This window comes from Platalea leucorodia, assembly GCF_965183815.1.
Source record: "Platalea leucorodia genome assembly, chromosome: 11".
Taxonomy (NCBI): Eukaryota; Metazoa; Chordata; class Aves; order Pelecaniformes; family Threskiornithidae; genus Platalea; species Platalea leucorodia.
In genome coordinates this window covers 5,808,810-5,831,032 of record NC_138833.1, presented here as the reverse complement: position 1 = coordinate 5,831,032, position 22,223 = coordinate 5,808,810, and the positions used below count along the sequence as shown (strand labels likewise).

The following is a 22,223-nucleotide window of genomic DNA, read 5'->3' as shown; positions in this document are numbered from 1 at the left end:
GGAACATACTGGATTAGCCTGGATTCAGATGCACACAAAAGAACCCAAAATAACTGGTTAGCGGAGCTGGTTAGCAGAGCTCACCAGTGTAATGCAATTTTCTCAATCCTCAGTAATGTTAATCACCCATAAAAAAAGGGAGCAGGGCAGAAGTGAGGCAGAGAAAGCACATTTGAGGGCAAGGCACATTATGTTGGGAGATTCTTCTTACCTGGCTTTCTAGTCATGATTTGGGAAGATCAAGATTTCCGTAACAGATCCCGCCACGTGGTACGGTAGAGCTGTATCAAAGCCCTATAAACGGACAACTTCACCACCGCCAGACAGCGTCAATGTGCTCAGCCTGACTTAGGAGACCAACACTTCTACCACTGAATGCGCTCTGCAAAGCTGTGACCGGCAAAGGGTTAATGGTTTCCAAGCACTCTGTTTTAATATAAAGGTAGGTACCTATCTCTGGAGTTCACAAAGCCTTTACCACACGTCCACACCCCCGCAGGCAGCACCTGCAAGGTACGCTTTGACAGAAGGGTAAGCTTTACTCTTTGTAGCAGTTACCCTGTTTGCTTACTTCACAGAAGCCATCGTTGCGATTTTAAATGCGTGTTGATGCTCCATCATATGAATGACAATGTACTGCCAGATAACAGACTTTGTCCTTTCTGCTTGGTTTCTGACAGTTTAGGATAACTTAGACAAAAAGGCATGATAAGAAAATAATTACTACACAGTCATTTCATCAGAAGTTCAAAAAGTGCCAGAAGAAAGGTGTCTGTGCCATACTATTTGGAATCTGCATATCCTCATGGAGTAAAAAGATACTATTCTTAAGTAGGACCCTGGTTTTATCCCTTCAGAGGGAATGGAAAAGCTTTGGGAATAACCCCCTGGGCTGTAACCAGTGAGGTTACCGTCTGCGGGAGCGTTGGGTTCCCTCCCAGTTCACGAGTGAAAGGTGGAGAGGGAGGGAGGGAACTGCAGGAGGAGGAACGGATGGTCTCAAAATTGGGTAACATTATTCTCCTAGAGAACGGGCTACACCTCTGCTACAGAGCCCTTGATAAATCACTAATTGCAGGAATAGTCACTAATTGCACGTTCATCATTCCGTGCTCAGCATGAGAGGCTGGGACTTGATTTGTAAAATGTTGAGTACTCAACAGCTTCAGCTGAAGTCAACGTGAGCTCTGCTTTGATCCTCTAAAGCACTACAAAACAGGGAATAACTTGAAAAGTGGGGCCACGGGTGTTCCCCCTGCACAGCCGAGCCCGGCATGCTGATGGCCCGTGTGATCGCAGCCTCATCGCGCTGGAGTGCTGTCAGGATAAACACATTTGGGTTTATAAAGCACAGAGTGCTACAGTGATGGACAGCTTGGGAAAGTGAATGTATAAAAAATTACCTAGTTACACGTTTGGAAAACATTTTTCTATGGCATTTGTGAGACTTCAGACTGACCATCCACACTGGAGGCTGTGCTACAGATGCCCTGAGCTATAGATAGACACATTAAACATACCAAAGATTTTTATCTCAAATAATACACCTCCAAGAACAGCCCAGCGTCCTGTGAAGGTAACAAACCTTCTGCTCTACAGAAATCAGCATTAATCCCTGTCTGGAACCTGCTCCAGGTTAACCCTTGGCTGGCAGCTCCTGCAGGTGGGAAGAAACACCATTCGCAGGCATTTTCTTTTCGGCAGCATGCTGATTTCTCACAAGCCTTTAGAACAAAACTCTCAGAATAACGTTCCAACCTTGCGTTAACCACGATGGTGGTACAGCCTTGAACCAACCGCGAGAGCGTGGGCACTGAAGACAGAGTGATAAACTGGGAGAGAGAGTCTGTCACCTCTTTTAGCAACATACAGAATGTTTAATGCATTCCCAAACTACAGATGGCATTCCTCTCCGCCTCCCCCTTCCCTTATGCAGGGCACGCAGGCAGGCGTTCTACCTTCACCAGCTAAAAACTGAGGCACAAGAAAGCACCTTTTCAAATGAAGAGAGCTTTCACTTGTTACACTTTGTACCCCAAGTTGAGTATGTGCTTGCTGCAGTAAAGGTGGTCAGAATCCTTGCCTGGGAACACAGCTGGGATATGTTTCTAAAGGATTCAGAAGAAATTATGCCACAGAGGAACCAAAGAGGGTTGCCCATATTTTTAACACATACTAAGCTTTTATACTATAGCTTTAGTTGAATAATAGATAAAATCTGCCTCAGCACAGGCCGTTCCCCAACTAGGGCAGTCTGGCGAGGTTTAGGGACAGGAGGAAGGTGCTGGGTGTCCGTGCAGCCGCTCACCTCCACCACGTACCCTGGGAAGGGACCCTGCAGGCGCCGGCAGAAGGGACTGTGAAGTGAAGCTGCAAAGCACAAGACAGAGGAAGAAGGTGGGAACGTTTCCCCTGTTCCCTTGAAGTGTGTCACAAAGCATTTCACCATCATTTTTACTAGATTTTGCAGAATACGGGTATTCTTTTCACCCACTACTAACATATCTATTTTTGTTTCCATACAGATGAATCTGAGGATTTTTGGAATATGCTTCTGTCCTTCAGGCATGTTTTTCAGACAGGAACAGTAAACAGAGCTCTTTCCAACCTCAGCCAGCAGAAACATTCTTCCCAGTCTCCAAAAATACCCACTACGTTTTTCCAGTTCTTTGCTTTGTTCCTTTATTTAAAATATAGCCACAATAAATATAATACATTTATTAAAGTCATGGTGAGCACCTGAGAGAGCCCTGCTGTCACGGCACCTCCCGGGACTTGCCATGGTAAGGGCAGAGGCGCTTCTGCTGGGCAAAGCAACGACTGTTCAGGGAACTCGTGATTAACAGATCAACATGCCTTAAAGCATCTCTGTCCCACCGTGCAAGACGTTTTTTAACTAAAAGCCGGGTTTGTATAACGTGGACGTTACATACAGGAGTAATCCCTAGATGTTTGCAGCACAAGCCACCCAGTGATGCAGTGCTCCTAGCAGAGCTTTGCATTTGGAAGCACAGGCAGTACGTCTTTTTAGAGCTGGTTGAAATTTCTTTTTGCTAGGAGCGTTGTTTACCAGTTTTATTTTTAAGTCAACCTCCAAAATTTCTAGGGTGGGTTTTTTTTGTGGTTTGTTTTTGGTTTTTTTTCGTGGTGGTTTTTTTTTTGTGCGTGTGTGTGGTGGTTTTTGTTGTTTGAGGTTTTTTGGTTGTTGGTGGTGGTTTGGTTTTTTTTTTTTTTTTGGTTTTTTTTTGGTTTTTTGTTTGTGTTTTTTTTTTTTTTTTTTTAAGAAAAAGGTTTCTAGATTCAGGTGCAAAACAATTTCAGGCTAAAACATACTAGAGGGAGCCTAGCATTTTCTGCAGAGAAGCCAACAGCTGGAAGCTGAAATTGTCACCTGGACAAGAGAAGATGCAGGTACAGGTCCCATCCTGCCTGCTTCAAACTGAGGTCTCAGCCCAGACACTGCCAGGCCGTTGCTCTGGTTGCCTCCCACCCTCATCTTTCTCCTTCATGAAAACCTGGTTTGCCTCAGTTTCACCCTTATGTGGAACAAAAGAAAACGCTGCAATATTCTCAAATCCCGCTCTAAGGCTGAACAAGTTTCCCACCAATCTTCTCTGGTTTACAGGTCTTCTGAGATGAGATGGCTTGTATGTGGAGATTTACAGGATCCAAGGAAGCCAGGGAAAAGTGACACAGGGCCAAGCAGAGTCTTAGGAAGAGCCTACCAGACAGGGCATAGCTGTGCCTACCTGCCACAAACTCAACCAAAGAAAGAGCGACTCATCATCTCCTGCATCCTCTGCCTCTTCCCCCAAAGATGAGCAACTCCTGCCCAGAGCACACAACAGAAAGCCAGACTCTCTCAAGCTGTGGGACTAAAACCTGCTACAGAAGAGGAGAAGAGCAGTTCACTTACTATGTTTGAAAAAATTGATTTCACACTTTCCCAGCAACAAGGTAAGAAACATGCATCAATAAGGCAAAAAAATTGTTTTGACATATCCTGCTCCTCTCTACCAGAGTTGGAGTAAGAGGCAGCCCACCAGGCTCACCGGCCTAAGCCTCTCGTCTGCCCAGTGGGCTGGCACCAGTAGCACAGTTTCAGGACTATCTGGGAGTGCAAACCTACTGGTAAAAATACAGGAGGCCTAAGCAGCAAGTTGCTTCTTAGACACAGCGTAGGTTACAGGAGATGAGCTCCAGCAGCTCCACAGGCAGCGACACAACTGACATTTCCCTGGGTTCTCCTGACACGAGCAACCTTTGATTCTCATACGCACATGTACAATTACACTTACTTTACGAAAAAATTTTTGAAATATATTATTAGAGGCAGAAAGAGATACTACTGTCACTATGCAACACAAATTACATAGAAAGGAAAAAGAAAAAGAAAAAAAAAGACCTTTATTAGACATCTCTGAAGCTTTGAGTAATCGCAAAGAGCATCCGCCGGTACTATTGGCGGCAAATTTGTCAGCACCGAAGTCTCTGAAGGACTTCAGTTCTTGGCAGAACTCAAAAGCATTGCAGTGCTCTTCTTACACCCACCTACTTTTATGTTTCAGGCTTAAGTTTTTCCCTGATATAGGCCCCAGGATTGCAAATGCAGAAGGCTTGTGCACTTCCAGCCCATCTAACAGCACCACAAACCTGCTTTGAAGGCTGCAGCTTCCAGATGACTGAACACTGTTATGTGCCTATACGCTTCCCAGCTGCACTCACAAGCTTTAGCCAACAAAATCCACGTCTGCTACACATTCTACTATTATTTACAGAGCAAGTTCCGAGCTCGGAAGTACAGGTGTGTTATCCAAACTGCCCCTGACACCAGCTGAACTTTTTGCTCCCCGACATTTGCAGTATGCCAAAATACTTGCACTGCTTTTGGAGGGAACACTGAAATCCAGTTTAAAAGAAGAAAAATTACACAGGAACATATGTACTAGATCAGACAACAATGAGGATAGGAAATGCTTTGGGAAGAGTCTAGGAACAAGGGAAATATACAGATATGCCTTCCCAGGCTCCAGCTATTTGTGGCTCAGGGAATTCTTGACCTAGAAGTCACTGTCTTTGTATTTAAGAAAGCCTATTCAAACACATAGTGTACTTGGAGTTCCATTCTACCGTGGAAAACACTCACCTAAAGAAGCAGCTGATGTTTGATGCGGAGAGCAGGAAGACGTGCACTGTCACGCAGTGTTCTTGAAGCTCTCATTTGCTGTCACTTGGTGTGCCCACGTTATGTGAACTGGACACAAGCAGCACTGAACAATTCTCAGACTAAACGCCATCTCTGAACAGCACAAGTCAATTTGGTAAGACAAGTCAAAAGGAAAAGTCTCTCTCACGTTCAGAATGCTATATTAGGCATGTAAGAAACTGTAAAATCAAGGAATTAATCATAAGTATGGGAAATGTCAATGCCATGAGTGATTATTTTGTAATTATGGAAAATTAATTTGTCCAATCCTGTACAAAGCAGGTACACCAAGCTCCTCCAGTGAGGTTTTAGACCAAGTCAGAAAGGTATGTTTAGAAACTGCTCATTAGGGATAAAAATCCAGCCCAAAAAAGCCAGAGCACAAAGCTTTTATACAAAACACAAACCACATAAGCCCCTTAGTGAGGTTTAAGTGATCCAAAGGCTTTTGCACTGGCACCCAGCTGACTCCCTCCTGGATTGCCCAGTGCTTAAAACTCAAGCAGTGCAGAAAATGCTTTTCAACAGGTTATCACAGAACAGGGTTTGCAAGAGGAATTAGTCTCAAGTTCATTACTGGTTTTGTTAGATACTTAAAATCCCATTAAAAAAACAGAGTTCCTGCAGTGAGGAAGAAGCCACATCTGCATAAAGGTGAAGCTAGAAGCCATCTGAACATTGCGCAAAGGGAGGGTGTGGAAGGAAGCAAGGACAAAAACAGAAGCAAGGAGGAGAAACTTGGCGTGGAAGGGAAGCGCAGTAGTTACTGCAGACATTTGTAAAGTGGTTGACAGGTTTAGAGTCCTCCGAACCCACAAGCCACTCAATACGGGCCCACGGAGGGAACCGCAAGGGCAACCAGGGTCAGAAAGACTTTGCAACATTTTTGATGATTGCTGTGCTTTGAAGAAAACAGAAATACCAAAGCCAGGAGGGCAAGGGTAGCTGAGGAGTGGGATCCCGGGGCTCGCTCTTTCTCAGGTGTAATGCACCCCCTTTCCTCCAAACCACCCACCTCTGAAAGAAATCCCTGCTCTCCTGAGGAGCTGCACAGTGCCAGAGCGACGGGAAGGAGTCACGAGTTGCCTCCCGCAGCAGGAACAGAGAGGTGGAAAGAGGTAAAAAGGAGACAGCAAAACATCGAGAGAAATAAGAGAGGATCAGGAATACAAAAGGGAAGAAAGGGAGAAGAATCACATGGCAGTAAAAAAAGTAGAAATTTAAAAAGCAAGGTTTAGAAAAGAGCAGGATGTTGAAATCAAGAAGCAATTAAAATAATCAGTACCAAAATGCCTGGAGACCAGCCCAGAGCTTTGGCAGCAGGACAACACACTGGCAGAATCTGCATCAGGAATAACTTCTTCACCAGGGCCCTTTTATTATTCAAAATACAATAGTTTTGAAGCTGGAAAAGGAAGACTAGAAAGGATTTAAGTGCTTTGTTAAAGGCCTCCAGAGGTGCCTCATGCCGATACAAGCTCACTAATACTACAGAAAAACTGCAAAGCCCCACCTGAAGGGTGACACTGAGCATTTGCCACAGCAAGGGAAGCATCCCACCACCCAAAACGCTGTTTTACCAGCCCATGACCCATTCCCTGTGTCTACATGGACAGTGGCATACCACAGTCATCCTCCACAACATCTAGAGAGAAGTTTCTTTTGGTTACTTTTAGCTTTGCGAGAAAAACTGTGAGCTTTGATGACTGAAATATTTGTCTCGGTTTGAGCTGTTAAGGAGATCCTCCAGTTCCCTGGATTTTGCTGCTTCTCCGGTTGGGTGAGGGACAGCGAGGGGAGGGAAACGGTGCTGCACACACTGCGCATCCAGCTAAGCAAGTCACGATTTTTAGGTACGCATCTCAAACTTCACTGTTTAAGATGAGCGTTCTGCATCCTGAGCGTGGTGCAGAGGGAGGGAATACACCGGCAGCAGAGGCGGGCAGGGAGCTCTGCACTGCTACCCCAGCAAGTCCTCACTGACTCATCTCACCGGAGACTTTGCACAAGAAGAAACCGAGATGAAAAGAGGTGTATCTGAAGGACACACAGAGGTGGTTGAGTTGAGGAGGAATGTTAACTTTCATACTTCTGTGTTGCCAGTAATGCAGCATCTAAGTTCCTGTTATCCTGCATACGCTTACACATGGATGAGACAAGAAACATCACTTTAAAGTTCTCCACCTAACCCATTCCAACCTGGCTACGCGGTGGAAACCCTGATGCCTGCTGCTTTTTGAGCTATTTCAGCCAGCCTGCACAAAGCCTTCAGTAACACCCCAAGCACAGAGCCCATCCCATGGAAAGCTTTTTATCCTGTTCCTGCTTTCAGAGACCATCTCCTTACTTCCTCAGGTGCTAATTATAGCAACAGATATAACTCAGCAGCTTCTTGATGCAATTTAACTGCTGAAAATAAGAGAGAGGAGCCATGGTCCACAGCCTACCAGTGATCCAAAGCTGAGGGATTTGGATTACAGGGAATCATTTTTTTGCACTAGCCTAAGAATGGGCTATATAACATGAGTCAATTGTTCCCTATATATTACAGCCATACTTAATCATCAAGCCATGGAAAACAGATTAGCATCCAGCAGGAGCGCAGGTCATTCCTGTGCCCAGGCAGCTGCTGATGCCGCAGACCTCCTGCTCCCAGCAGTCACTGTCCCCACCTGTCCCATCTCACGTGGCTCGTGACAATAATAGACCTCAAGGTTTCTGAGACCCAAACTGTCTCTTTATACAGGGGTAATACAATAGCCCCGGCTCCATCGGTCACTGCCTTTCCAGAGAGTTCCTCGCTTCTGGTGCATGAGACAAAGCACTAAGAATAACACCGCGTGAATAGTAACAATAAGCAAAATACCTAGCAGAGGGGTCACTTCTTCTCCATAGAATCATAGAATGCTTTAGGATGGAGGGACCTTTGAAGGTCATCTGGTCCAACCCCCCTGCCATGGGCAGGGACATCTACAGCCAGATCAGGTTGCTCAGAGGCCCATCCAGCCTGGCCTTGAATGTTTCCAAGGAGGGGGCATCTACCACCTCTCTCTGGGCAACCCATTCCAGTGTTTCACCACCCTCATCATGAAAAATTTTTTCCTTATATCTAGTCTAAATCTACCCTCCTTTAGTTGAAAACCATTACCCCTTGTCCTGTCGCAGCAGGCCTTGCTCAAAAGACTGTCCCCATCTTTCTTTAAGTATTGAAAGGCCCCCTTTAAGTATTGAAAGGCCGCAATAAGGTCTCCCCGCAGCCTTCTCTTCTCCAGGCTGAACAGCCCCAGCTCTTTCAGCCTTTCCGCATAGGAAAGCTCCAGCTGAAATCAAAATCTCAGAGCAGCTCTACAGCACATGGTTTATACAAAAGCTCTCACTGACTGCTCTGGGATGTATCCTACCTGCCTGCATGCTTTTACAGCCTTGCTCAACAGAAGCAAATTGTTTCCCTGCCTTTTCTTGGCTGAGCTAGAGAGACCTTCAGATTCTCTTTGCCATCTTAATAACATTATCTGCTTTCCTCTCCTCCTTTTTCTTTCGGCATTTTCCTTCTACAAATTGATCCAAAATAACTCTTCCCTTGACTAAGACTGGGGAAAATACAGAAATAATGTTGATAACAGAAAGTCATACCATTCTGTTAGTATGAAAAAAAGGTCTTGCATCTTCCTTGGAGCAATTTTGCATGTATTCATACACAAGTATTAAGCTGGCTTTATACGATACTTGTTTGTTAGACTGTATTTAAACTTACAAACATGTATAAACCCTGGTGAGGCAATCCTGACTGTCCTAGCAACAGACTGAAGTTGTACCTAAAAAAAACAAACATGGGGGACTCCTGACATTAGCTCATGTACACTCATGTTCACAAAGGTGCAGTTCCTTCTCAATGAATTTTCATGACCCCTTCTTCATTCTGGTCCTAACCTCTTACCATGCTCCTTAAGGCAACGCCAATCTACCCCAAGGATACACAGGGCTGTAACTCAGGCTGGAACTTTTTCACCTTCTCAGTCATTTCAGTCCTGGCTCCCAACAGTGGCTTCCCGAGGCAGCTTAGCTCCGAGCATGGCAGTGAGGGGGTGAAAAAATGCATTTTGCCAAGGGCAAAAACCCTCATTCCCTTATATTCTTTTCTTAGCTTGTCCCTGAAGCTCAGGAAGTAGTGAAACAGTGAGGACAGCTCATCATACAAAGTAAGAGTTGGGGCTAGACCTTGGACTTCTTTATAAGAGTTTAATAAAGTGAACCTTCATCTTTCGAAGGCTTAATGGCTTGAGTTCAGGCAAAATCTAATCAGCTTATTTGAACGGATGAAAAGAGGAAGTGGAATACTCGGAGATAGGACGTGTACTTCTGAGGCTGGGTAGCTGCAAATTTTTCTCAATATCAATCACTCCTATTCCTGCCACGCTTGATTAAAATAAAAAAAGCTACAAACTAGGACAAAGATTCAAAACATTTGTCACCATAAAGGCTATATTACAGACAGACAAGATCTTTGGATGAAGGCAATCGGGTTTTTTTAGACAAACAAAAACCTCCCTGCTTTTGACTTTATACATTTATGACCTTAATTTAATAATCTTTCTCTGTACAAAATGGTGCGGTTTCTAAGCAGCACATAAACGGCTTTCTGAGCTGTATACACAATGCTCTTGCCACCCTCGCAGTGGTACCGGGGAGCTCACCTCATGCCAGTATCCTAAGGCCGTTAAGAGAGGGATGGTATTTACAGCCTCAGGTAAGGCAGTTGCTTTGCTTAAGATGAAACTACAGATGCATCACAGTTTGGCAAACAACAAAGGAAAATGTGTGCCCGTACATCCTATCATTCGGGAGGCTTTCTCTATAGCGTGCTGATCACAGAGCTGCGAGGTACTTATATTTAGGAGTACTAAGTTATAATCTGTTTAGGGAGGCAGTCTACAATTTATACCAAAATTATTTATTAAGCATAGGCGATGATTGCATTTGGCACAAACTGTACATGAAAACAACAAAATGGCTGTAAGGTACGATATTCCAGCACGTGCCTAAAAGTCAGTGGGGAAAGCCAATAGCTTTCAGCGTGTTTACCCACATAGCAAACTGCAGCCCAGTTTTGCCAAGGCCTGCAACAACAGGATGGAAGAGCACAACCAGTAATGAAATGGCCCAGATCCTGTGGAGGGTTGGGAGCTGTGAGAGGAGATGCTGGTGTGTACAGAGAGGCAGGGCAGAAGCCCTCTCAGTGTCCTCTTGCAGAAGATGGTTAGATACTGGACAAGTTCAAAACAGACTTTGTTTAGCGGTTTAATGGCTTTTTTCTTTAGTGCAATTTGCCCAGGCAATGGCTAAACCTCTCCAGGCTAATGCAGGAAATCAGCTGAAAAACCTGCCCTCTAGAAACACTTGCCAGATGCTTTGGAAAAGCAAGAGCAGCACCAAACCCCTCCGGTTTCCACGGGTCTTGGTGAATCTGTGAGGTCCAGTTTGAAGCCTTCTCAGAGGAACACTGATCTGGGTTTCATGCATGCAGCACAGCTGCCTTCACCAGCTAGAAACTCACTGCTGAACTTGACTCTGAATATCTACTGCTACTGGATTTAATGACTCCAATCCAACACTTGGCTTTTAATGCTATACTATTTGCTTGTCACTTGCCAAAACAGTGTCTCCCTCCCACTTTCCTACAATAGAACAATCCAAACTGTTGCTGCTGACAATAGAGCTAATATTTACAATTAATTACTGAAAATATTTTAAGTTTTGTGGATCCTTCAGTGAAAGCTGAGAATTACAGAGAAATTTACAATATAAGGCCTGAGTCATAATAGACAAAATTCCTTGGAGAGCTTGTATCTACAGATATTTAAATCATTCTGTAAATCATATAGACATTGTACATGGAGAAGCTCTTTTAAAATAGCTGATATGATGATTTCTTCCTCGTGCAGGAGAAAATGGATACATGAGAGTGAAGCTGTATTCCTCTTCAACCCTGCACAGGCGCCAAGGCTGATGTTGGGTGATTTATCATCCCACACACTTGCTAAAACTCCTTCAGAAGACAGTAGCAGTGTGTGCTCAGTTAGGCTGGCCAGACTTTCTTTTTTCTTTGGGCTTTAGAAATAAAAAATGTCTTTTTTGAACAGTACCTTTCAGGGGAAAAAAGACATCTAGGGTTCAAGAGGTTTTAATCGAGAATGAATTTGGATTCTCCTTTTCGCTCTCTTTTCCACCAGGGAAGGAAGATATCAAAACACACTTTGTGTTTTACACCAAATACAATATTAGCTGTAATAAAAAATAAATTATCTCCATAGTTTTATCATATTTTTAAAAGTTTCCATATCTTTTGGTACAATTTTGTGATCTGTATTAATAGTTCAAAAGGACAAAACCCTGTCCTACTTCTGCCTGCCACCCTTGCACAGAAGGAGATGTCCTATTTAGCTTTAAAGGAACTTGTGGAGGCTGCTGGAGGGGAAGCTCTCAAACAGAATACATTTCTACCCAGCGAGTTGCTTCCCCTCCTTTAAGTAGGTTATTGCCACCAAGGGGAGCACGAGCCTGTAAATTAACCTGTATACTCATCTTCTCTCTGCCCACCTGCAATACCAAAGCGTGCAACTCCAGAGTAAATGGGAAGGGACTCACTGAAGAGAGCTGCACCTGAGGCAGAGCCAGCCCCAGAATTTCTAGGCTGAATCAAGCTCCACAAGACTTGAATTCTTGGGCAATTAGTTCACGCCTTCAAACTTTTCTCCTAGACTCAGAGGATGCTGTAAAAGGCAGGCTAACATTTTTCCTATCCTTGCTGAAGTTTAGAAGCTGAGGCTCAGGGAAAACAAGACACGTGCCAGCTTGAGATGTTCAAATTGAGAATCCTGCGTATGCTCCAGCTGGGAAGCAAGGAGATTTTGGGGGCTGGATTTTACAAATCCACATTTCTATTTTATGGAGGTGTTAAGGGTGACTAATTAGAGTGCTGCAAAAATAAAGCTATCCAACTTATTTACAGTGTTCCCCTACACTGCCACGTGTCAGCAGGTTTACCACCCAAAAGTGTTCGCCGATAAATCCCTTCTGTGATGGGATGTCAGCAGCAAACTGCATTACAGTGAACATCAACAGAAAACAGTAACAGAAGTGATTTTCTTCACATTTGTGAGCAGTTTCATTCTGTAAATATCTCCTTTCCTATTGCAGTCCAATAAAGAGCTCTAAGATGGAAGCAGAAGGCAGGTGAAAACTCATCTCTGGTTTTGAGACTGAACTTATTCACAGGAATTTAAAATCTCTACTGACGTTCCTCTAAATTCTCTTTAATTCTGCAAATACCTTATTTATGCTTTAGGTTCTCTGCTTCAAAGCTACACAAGCCTGCCAAGACTCCAGGCACGTGCACTCGGCTGCATGCTCCAGGAGCGCATGTCCCAGAAATACATATTCATGAAACAAAGAACCAAACAGCAGGGAAAAACGTTTTGCTCCATTTTCTGGAATGCCTACAATGAAAACAGAAGAGGGAAAGAGCCAATTTTGGCAGCGTATCCACATTTATGTGGACCATGAAATGCAAATAAATTTGAGGCTCTCTTACTAGTACAAGAAATATTTGGTTAACAAATGCATTGTTCTCTGGGAACCAGACCTAGAAACCACCTTAATATTAACTTTGTTAGAATTTATTTCAGTCATACTCTGCTGTCTTCTCCAGCATAGACACTAACGCCTCCATCTCTGTCTGAGCTGCTGTCTCCCCGCTGCAGGTTCCTTCACACCACCTTTCACAGCAGCAAACAGGTTAAGATCCAAAATGCTATTTACTGAAAGATCACACTCAGAAAATCAGGGAAACAGGAGGAAAATAGAAAATGTACATTAGTTCATCCTGTCACTTAGCTTGAGGTAACTTCCACTTGACTAAGGGTACATTGCCCTGAATCAGATTAAGGAGACATTTCACAAATGCACAGAGAATTTAAAACATAAGGATTCGAGCAGTTGCTGCTGAGTTCTGTTCAGTCTGAACAATTTTTTATGGTAAACGACACAGAGAGATCTCAGGAAGGCGATGCTGATTTCCATGCACACGTGGCCCAGCCTGCCTCTGCAGGTTCCCAGCTTTCTCTGTCCATTCCCACACCAGGACACACTCAAATATTCCCATTTCTTAATGGCCACAAACGTTCTCGTTGGTGCCCTACATCTGCTGTCCACACCTATTCCTGGTCTCAAAACATCACTGCAGGAAATCCCTTCCCCTGCGCGAGAAGCACCTCCTCCAGCTATTCAGCATGCTGGGAGCATCTCCTACTCACCCCCCGGGACATCTCGCTTGTCCCTCCAGACCTGGTACAGAACAGCGCAGGCCCTTACCGCACCTGACAGGTAGCGATGGGAGACGGCCAAGCTGTTCCACTGCAACGTTGCTTAATCTCGCAGTATTACAAGAACCGCCACACTGTCCTGAGTTCCTTCAACTACAGAGGATGAAACTGGTTCATTCTCTTCTGTCCACGTATCCAGTAAAAGATTTCCTAAACCCAAGAGGTGTGGAGGAACCAAGCTCTCCTGAACTGTTGGAAAGGATCACAACTCCTGTGACAGGATGGGGGACAACCATTTCCCTGCCCACTTTGGGAAGAAACCTATGCCTGTAGCTCTCTCAGCACCATGTAGCCTGTCCACAGCACTGTCAGCCTCTTGAAGCGCAGCCCCAAAACTACCAGCGACATCAAATCTACTAGTTGCTGGCAGAAAGCAAAGCAGGTGGTGACACTACAGAAGACGATGGCAACATCTCTGGGACATGCTCTTCAAAAGCGGCCTTTCTTATTCCAGCCATCCTATCGCTGTCACGTAACATCAGTGACTACCAGCTGACTAAGACTGGGAGCATTGCTCCACAGAGAAAAGCTTCTGCAGGTGAATGCTGCATCAGACTAGCTGCTTAATGTCAGCCTTGCCCTTCGCCACTGGCAACAGCCACAGCAAGCTCCTGAGCCAAATGCCCCGTCCACAGCAAATCCACGTGCACAACGTCCACCTCGCGTGGTACTCGGCAGGGTGGTCTCTGTGCTGTCTGACACTGGAAACAGCACTCACAACATGAATAACGATGCCTTAGCTTTGACCTCTGACTCTCCTAAATCTCACATGCTTGGTAGCTCTCTCATAACGCTTAACAAAACACAATAAAACTAAATCACAGCAAGCAGGCAAGTGACAAGCAATTAACTTCGGCAAAACTCTACAGCTCTAACAGTCGTCCACAAAAAAGGACAGCAACCTGCGGAGGGTGACCAAGGGCGCCGAACCTCACACCAGCAAAGGCAGAGCAGCGGGTGCTGACACACAGACCCAGCGCCAGGTCACAGGGAAAGCACAGACGGAATCAGATCTCCTGCAGCATCATCCCCCCCCACCTCATCCTGCCTCAGAAGTTTGATTTATAGGGTAGTGAAGCTCTTTAAACAGATTGCTTTATGTTCATGCCTAACAGGACAGAAACGCACCCATTAAGCAAATGAGTACAATTTGTGCAGGCTTCTGCAGAGAAGCACCTCTTCACAGAAACCCAGGGAGGTGATCAAAGGCTCGCTCCTTGCTGCTTGTTCTTGCAGGAATTCAGTAGAGCTTGAAACATTCTTGCAGGTGAAAAACATTACGGGATATGCAAATGCCTCTAGTATTTGCTTATAGTTGTTTAGCTATTTTTACACATAAAATTCAGGCGTATTAACTGAAAACACAGGGCCTGACTATAAACCATGCAGAGCATTTTAAGGCACTGGTGTCCAAGCAGGAGCACGTCCCTCAGAAATGCCAGATGCAACGCTAAAGCAGAGAAGCAAAGCTGCACCTGCGCTTCCCAGCTCTGCCAGGGCCATTAGCTTGGCCTCGGCTCCCGCGCTGCTGGAGCTCGAGCAGAAAGCGAGGCGAAAGCAGCAGCGCAGCGGGGTGAAGGGGAAGCGGCCAAGGCAGGAGGGGGAGGCTTTGTGTTTTCTGAGTGATCAGAGCTGAGATGTCAGAGGCAGCATGGGATCACGGGCCTGAGTTGCTAACTTCACACCCCAGCAGCTTCTAACAACTGTCTGTCCCATTTCGATCCTGATGGAGGTTAAGAACAACATTTACCAGCTAATTCCCCACTATCAGTAATTTCCAGGCAGCAACTCTAAAGGGACACAGTTTTGCTGAAAACAAACAATGCAAAGAGATGAGACAAAATTCATTCCAAGTCAGAGCATTTCCAGTTTCCAAAACATCTCACAAACTCTGTGGGGTAAAGGAAAGTTTCAGGTTTGGACCAAATTTTGAGTCTAACAACTAATTTGCTTTGTAGGTTTTACAAACCCATGGTATGCAGAATACGAGAGTACATTTGCTCCAACAGCTACAGCACCACATTTTAACTTACACGCCATTCACCTATCTATGAGTTGGGCTGCGGATGACATTCAAAACGGCACATTGCTGTGCTCTCTCTTGTGCATTGCTGAACAGCAGCAACAGCCAGCGACCGAGGAAAGCACGCGGCGCTCTGATTTCCTGCAGTGCGTGAACTTTTGAACTGCAAGTACTTTACCTCCATCAATAGTCAGGACAGAGGGAAGAGAAAAGGCAGTATCAGCTAAAAAAAATGCAAATGTAGCCATGTAAAGTGCTCTAGCTGATGGCATTGCCCAGAAAATGCCTGATCAGAGAATTCCCTTTGTTTGACAGCGTACTTTCCTGGGAAGGCTGCAGTGAGCCATGTGCAGCCCAGTGCTCCATCACGGAGATGATTAGAAATGATAGGGCAGTAGCTCGGCTGCGATGTCCTCACTCCTGTCAAGTAGATGATGCCAAATTGCTATTGGAAATAGCCCCTTTTGATGCCTTAAAGCCCTGGAAATGAAAGGCACTTTCCTGAAAGCTCAGTCTCTGGTTGGCTTTCTGTCCCAGCACCAAACCTGCTCTGCATGCAGGTCCGGTTGCTGCCTACACAAACAGGAACGGACCTTGTGGGACCAGATTCCCTTTGCAGAACGGCACACACTTGCCTTTACCCATCCTTTGGCACATACAAATGTCCACTCAGGCAGGATTTTCCTCATGCCCTAATGCAGCTCTTTGTGTAGTTGCCTGCAGCCTGGCTAATTCTGTATGCACAGGACTGCAAAATGAGACCTTCTGTCAGCTCACATATTAAAATTTTAGATAAAAACAAACACCATGTTACAGGCATTCAGATCCACACAAGGACATGCTTTCGGTTCTTGGGGTGCTAGTATCACAGTTTGGGGTCACGTCTGACCCTCCCAGCAAAGCGTGTAAAGTAGCATGCCCATTCAATTACGCTGGCTTATTAGGCTCAGCAGACAACAATCCTCTCTGCACTGACACAAAAGTTTCCTGCTTCCCATTTTTTTCAAGTGCTGCTCCCAGTTCAGACAGCAATGCGCAAGTCCCTTGAACTGTGAGGATTAAGAGCGCAAAGAGGTGCTGATGCTCCCCGCTTCGTTACGGGGTTCACCTGCACGGGATGCAACGGTTTCCCTAAGGGAAAATGCCCTTCCCCACAGCTGCTGTGCTGGCACCCCACATCATCCCTCCCCACAGGGAGGTGATAGTGCCCCTGTGCTGGGCACTGGTGAGGCCGCACCTCGAGTGCTGTGTTCAGTGTTGGGCCCCTCACTACAAGAAGGACATCGAGGTGCTGGAGTGTGGCCAGAGAAGGGCAACGAAGTTGGTGAAGGGTCTGGAGCACAAGTCTTATGAGGAGCGGCTGGGGGAACTGGGGTTGTTTAGCCTGGAGAAGAGGAGGCTGAGGGGAGACCTTATCGCTCTCTACAACTACCTGAAAGCAGGCTGTAGCAAGGTGGGGGTCGGTCTCTTCTCCCTCGTAACGAGTGATAGGACAAGAGGAAACGGCCTCAAGCTGCGCCAGGGGAGGTTTAGGTTAGACATTAGGAAAAACTTCTTCACCAAGAGGTTGGTCAAGCATTGGAACAGGCTGCCCAGGGCAGTGGTTGAGTCTCCATCCCTGGAGGTATTTAAAGAACGGATAGATACAGTGCTTGAGGACATGGTACAGATGGACTTGGCAGTGATAGGTTAACGGTTGGTCTCGATGATCTTAAGGGTCTTTTCCAACCTTGATGATTCTATGATTCTATGATTTTGCAGTCAGGGAGCTAACAGTGTACCCTACAGAGAGCAAGCCTCAGCTCATGCAGTTTGATGTGCTAGATCAGGGGCCTTGCCTGAGGTTTCAGCTGATAATCAGAAAAACTTATGGGGCTGATGTGTAGCATTGCTCACTAGAAGAAAGCAACAGCAGGCTGGCAAAATGTACCTGGGATCTCGGCCCCAAGCTGCAGGCAGGCAAAGTTAGAATTGTTATCAAAACACTCGAGCTTCGCTTCTGAAACCGTACTCTAACTGGCTAAATCTTGTGAACATGACTTGTTTCATCCATATTTTCCTGCATATAAATTTGACAGGCAGAAACATTTATTTTGTCAAAGCACTGAAAGCCCCTGACGTTCAGTACTGATCTCTGACACGCCGTAATTCAGCTCACCCTTTCGAGGTGACACTCTCCCTGTCTGCTAAGGACCCTTCAGCAGAAGGATGCAGGCGTCTCTCGGGTTTCCTAGAAACCTGCCTCCGGCAGCACAACACGTATCCTCGCAATCACGTTCTCCATTAGCTGTTCTCAGCCTCAATATAAAATGTCCTGTTGGCTTTTAGAGACCGTAGCTGTGGCCATCTATGGAAATTGTGGGCACTTCCCAACTAGCTACCCACAGAATGAGCTTGGAGGGAGTAGGCTTTTCCTGGAGCAAGAGAAAAGCAAACACTGGTGTGTGTGAAGAGCTACAGTTGTTGAATATGTCAAGAAAGCAATGTTTGGATTGAGGAAAGCCAAACAGATGCAGCAGAGCTCTGCCAGGAAAGGACGGCTCTGTTATCCAGTTCACGTCTTCCTTAAAACTTGCCCGCACCACAGGCGGGTTGGGGCAGCTCCCCTCCGGCCTGGGCTGCCTCCCTCAGCCCGCCCTGCGGGTACAAGCGCAGCCTCCCGGGCAGCTCCTGCTGCCAGCCGCTGTCCGCTGGCACGCCGTCCTTCCCTGCCCCTCCGCCAGCCACGCTTGCTCCCTGGGAACTTCGCCTCATTTCTGCTGTGGTTGGTTTCAACTCTTCAGGCTAGCCCCACCATACCCTCCCTATCCCGGCAGTGCCGGCACGAGTTACATCCCCATTTTTATGAAATGCAGTTAGAAATTAACTGACTGCTATCCGTACTGTTTTCAGTCCAGACCAAAGACATCACCCCACAGTGACAGCCACGCAGACTGATGACATCTGGGCATGGTTTCCTTCATTTATGACTCGTCTATTTTGAAAACGTAGATAGAGTTTACACCTTTAATAATTTTTTATTTGGTAAGTATAATCCATCTCACAATAACAGTTATTCCCCTTCCCTGGGGCATCACAAAATGAATAAAAGGGGAAAAATTAAATACCTTGCTTAGAACCTGGAATATATTTTGGTCAGAAATGCTGCTGTGGTGCCACAGAGCTCTAACCTGCATTGCCCAGCTGGATAAGACCCCTGCCATGCATTTTGGTACCTTCCTGCAGGGAAGGACGTGGGGTGCCTAGAGGACCCTGCGCCCGCTGGGAAACACTCGCAGAGAGAAATGCAGAGGTTTCTTACCTTGCAAATAGCCACAGCGTGAGCAGCAACATAACTCAGAGACCCTGAGCGGGTACCCAAACTTTCTGCATCACTGTGCCATTGCGTTCTCTGGGTAATGATTTTGAATAAGAAACATGGCACTTGACATAAATACCCAGGTCTGTCCCCTACCGCAACGGAGGGAGTCCTTTAGCAGTTACACTGCTCTATTCACATCTAAAACTACAATAAAATTACAAGCCAATAAAGTGTTCTGAAAGTGTTGGTGAATAACCACAATTAATATAAATTTTGATTAATAAGTTATTTCAGCTCAAAAAAATACATCATATCATTTTTGAAAAATTTGTAAATCTTCAGGGTTTTTAGTAAAGCTTAAATAAATATTAAAATAAGCAAATGTAGAAGAAAGTTAGGTTTATAAGAGGAGAAATAAAACATCTTTATTTTTCCCCTCGCATTTGACCAAAATCAGCATGAGTTTATAACTTGCTTTGGTTGATCTTGGTCTGCTTTTTTATAGATAAGTTTTTCCTCAAAAAATGTGTACAACCTTAACTGACGCCTGTTTACATATTTGGTGACATTAACCACTGCAAAGCTGGGAATAGGCCAAATCTCTGCTAAGTATTCCAAGCTTTTCACTTCTATAGTGTTAAATATTTACAGTTGCAAAAATCCAAGGGCTTCCTAGTGCCCATTCCAAACATCAAATATCCAGTAATTCACACTGGAAGAGCTGATGATGATAAAGGTTGGGAGATTACCAAGGCTGGAAGTTAAAAGTTGGAAAATATTTTCTGTTTTACCCTTTTGGATTATTGTGGAACAAAAAGAAACTTCAAAGCACTGCAGCCTACTGGCGTACGAAGCTGAAATCTCCAATAACCCCTTTTGTGGTGGGATTTCATGGCTCTGCGTGGATGTGCTGCTCTTTGAGCGGCACATAGTACCTGTAGCCAAGGGCAGCAAATAAGCACACGCGTACGCTAATACAACATAACATATAACATGCTATGTAATGTACTTTCCTCCATCCATTTTTGTTCATTCCAAACCTCCAAGCTGCGTCTGACTACAGCACTTCAGGCAGGTGCTGCGTGCCTGTGGGAAGCAATCAGGGACACACATAACTTATTTTAATTTAATCAGTACTATCCATTCTTAAGACCAGCTATTTGAGATCCCTCTGCCTCGCTGCCAGGATGTATTTCCAGGGAAGCCAGCAGGAAACAAAGCGAGAGGCAAGGGAAGAAATTTAGAGCTAGTAACTGCACAGGAGCTAAAGAAATTTTGGCTGAAAGATGGGGGATTGAGGAAAGGAAGCAGTCACAAGTCCATAAGCCCTACCCACCTCTGTGCAAACCCCACTCTCACACCAACTCTGGCACAGGGCTGCTGAGGACACGGGAAAGCAGGGTGCAAACAGCTCCCGCACCTCTGTGCCAGCCACCGCAGGCGCGTCCCAGCCGCGTGGCTGGGATGCTTGGCTACTGTGACGCCGAGCAGCCTCCCATGCACTGTGGCGCTTCGGAGAAACCAAAGCGTTTCACGCAAAGCTGCACATTCTGACGAACACTTATTGGTCATCACATTTTTTTTCCAAATTGCTTCTGATTGAGTGCTTACATCAAACAGTTTTGTTGCTGAGTGCTGTTCCGTATACCCGTTACAAAGACAATTCCCTAGAAAGAGCTGCCTGTCAAACCCTCAGTTTTCAGTGCAGGCAGCCGACCACGTACCTGACCTGCCAGAATCTATCAGATGACGATGAGAAAAGACTAGCGAGAGAAAATGAGATGTCAGTGCCGTGTACTGGCTCTTGGGCACAGCCACGAGCAACCAATTCAGCCATTTCTTCCATCCACTCACACACCTGCAGGCTCAGGTCTCCAACCAGGGGGAAGGATGCTCTCCTTGCTCTAGAAGGAAAACGTGCGGGGAACTGAGATCTTCTCTTTATTGACAAAATACCCAGGACACGGGGCTGTATGGTCAGAGTCTTCAGGACACACACATTCGTTCACAACAGTGGCAGGCTGTCAAGTTTCTTTGAGGAGCAGAAGCAGGAAAAGGGCAACTTTCAAAGCTTTTCTTTCTGCCAAACCTGAACAGATTTTTGAGGGATAAAGGCAAGTGTGTCGCTCCTCCCGGATGAATCTCAAAGGCCTATTGAGAATAAAGCTGCCCTGAACAGCTTACAAAAAGTTATGTTGTAACGGTACGTACTGGGCAAAGTAAATACCAGGGCAGCTTCCCTGCCCAAATCTATCATCCATTCTGCAGCTGCAGGTCTAGGGCTGAACAGGACCGATTCCTTGAAACACCGCTGAACCACTTTTTCTCCTTTTGAGCAGGGAACAGACAGGGCACAGCCATGACTGGCAATCTTAGGAGCTCAGGTCAGTCAGATATTCTTACGAAGACTGACGAGTCAAGCAATGTTGAGTGGTTTCCTGGTAAGTAAAACACTTGAAAACACAGCTGGTCAGACACAAAATCTGATGCTTTTGGACAATAAGCCATTTTAAAGCAAACTTTTCTTCAAAACGAAGTCTAGCAATTGGTCACTATAAAAATGTTCACAACTGACATTTTAAGCAAAGTGAATTCCCTGTTAGCTCTTGCGAAATTAAAACAACTGTGTCAGGCTTGGCTGATAGTTTAGGCTTGGGTGGTCTTGGATCAAAATACTCACATTCAACAGACTCAGATTCCCAGCTGAAAGCGGTGCTGCTTTCTGCTGGTGCAATCAGGGCAGGAGCTGGGCATGTAGCTCTAAGGCCAACAAGATTGAGGTATTGGGAAACATTTGAGCCATATTTCACTTTCACTGAGTGGGGGTGTAGAGAAAAGAAAGTGCAAACATAGCTAATACCTTATTCCTCGATTTTCCTTTTCTACTCTAATTGAATTTGCCCACAAATGGCAGTGTAACCATCCCCACGGCACACTACCGTGGAGCTACGGAAAGCAGTCAAAACAATAAATTCCCCCCTGCTTTAGCAATCTGCTAATCTGAACGTTTCCATGACGAATATGGAAATGGCTGATTCTAGCCACAAATTTGGTCATGACTGGCTGCAGACTGTAAAAACACATGAAAAATCTCTATTTCTGCAGCTAGTAGAAACCAGACATGCACTTATGTGTACGTTATTTGCTGTGCTGGCCCTCTGCCTTTTCGTGTTGTTGTGGGTTTGTTTGGTTTTTGGGTTTTTTTTTCCCCCTAACTCATTTATTATTTTATTGCTTATGCTTGCTGGAGGATATACAAGTAACTTGAAATTCTCAAGTCCATCTTAATCTTGTATCTAAGCGCTAACTGCT

At 45.4% G+C, this 22,223-nt stretch overlaps 1 protein-coding gene across 3 annotated transcripts in view; it reads right to left on the bottom strand.

Annotated features, from left to right (window-relative positions):
• KCNIP1 (potassium voltage-gated channel interacting protein 1) overlaps positions 1-22,223 on the bottom strand; it is a gene marked incomplete at both ends in the record, with an annotated part of 442,925 nt that overhangs the window by 255,990 nt on the left and 164,712 nt on the right. The window lies entirely within an intron of this gene.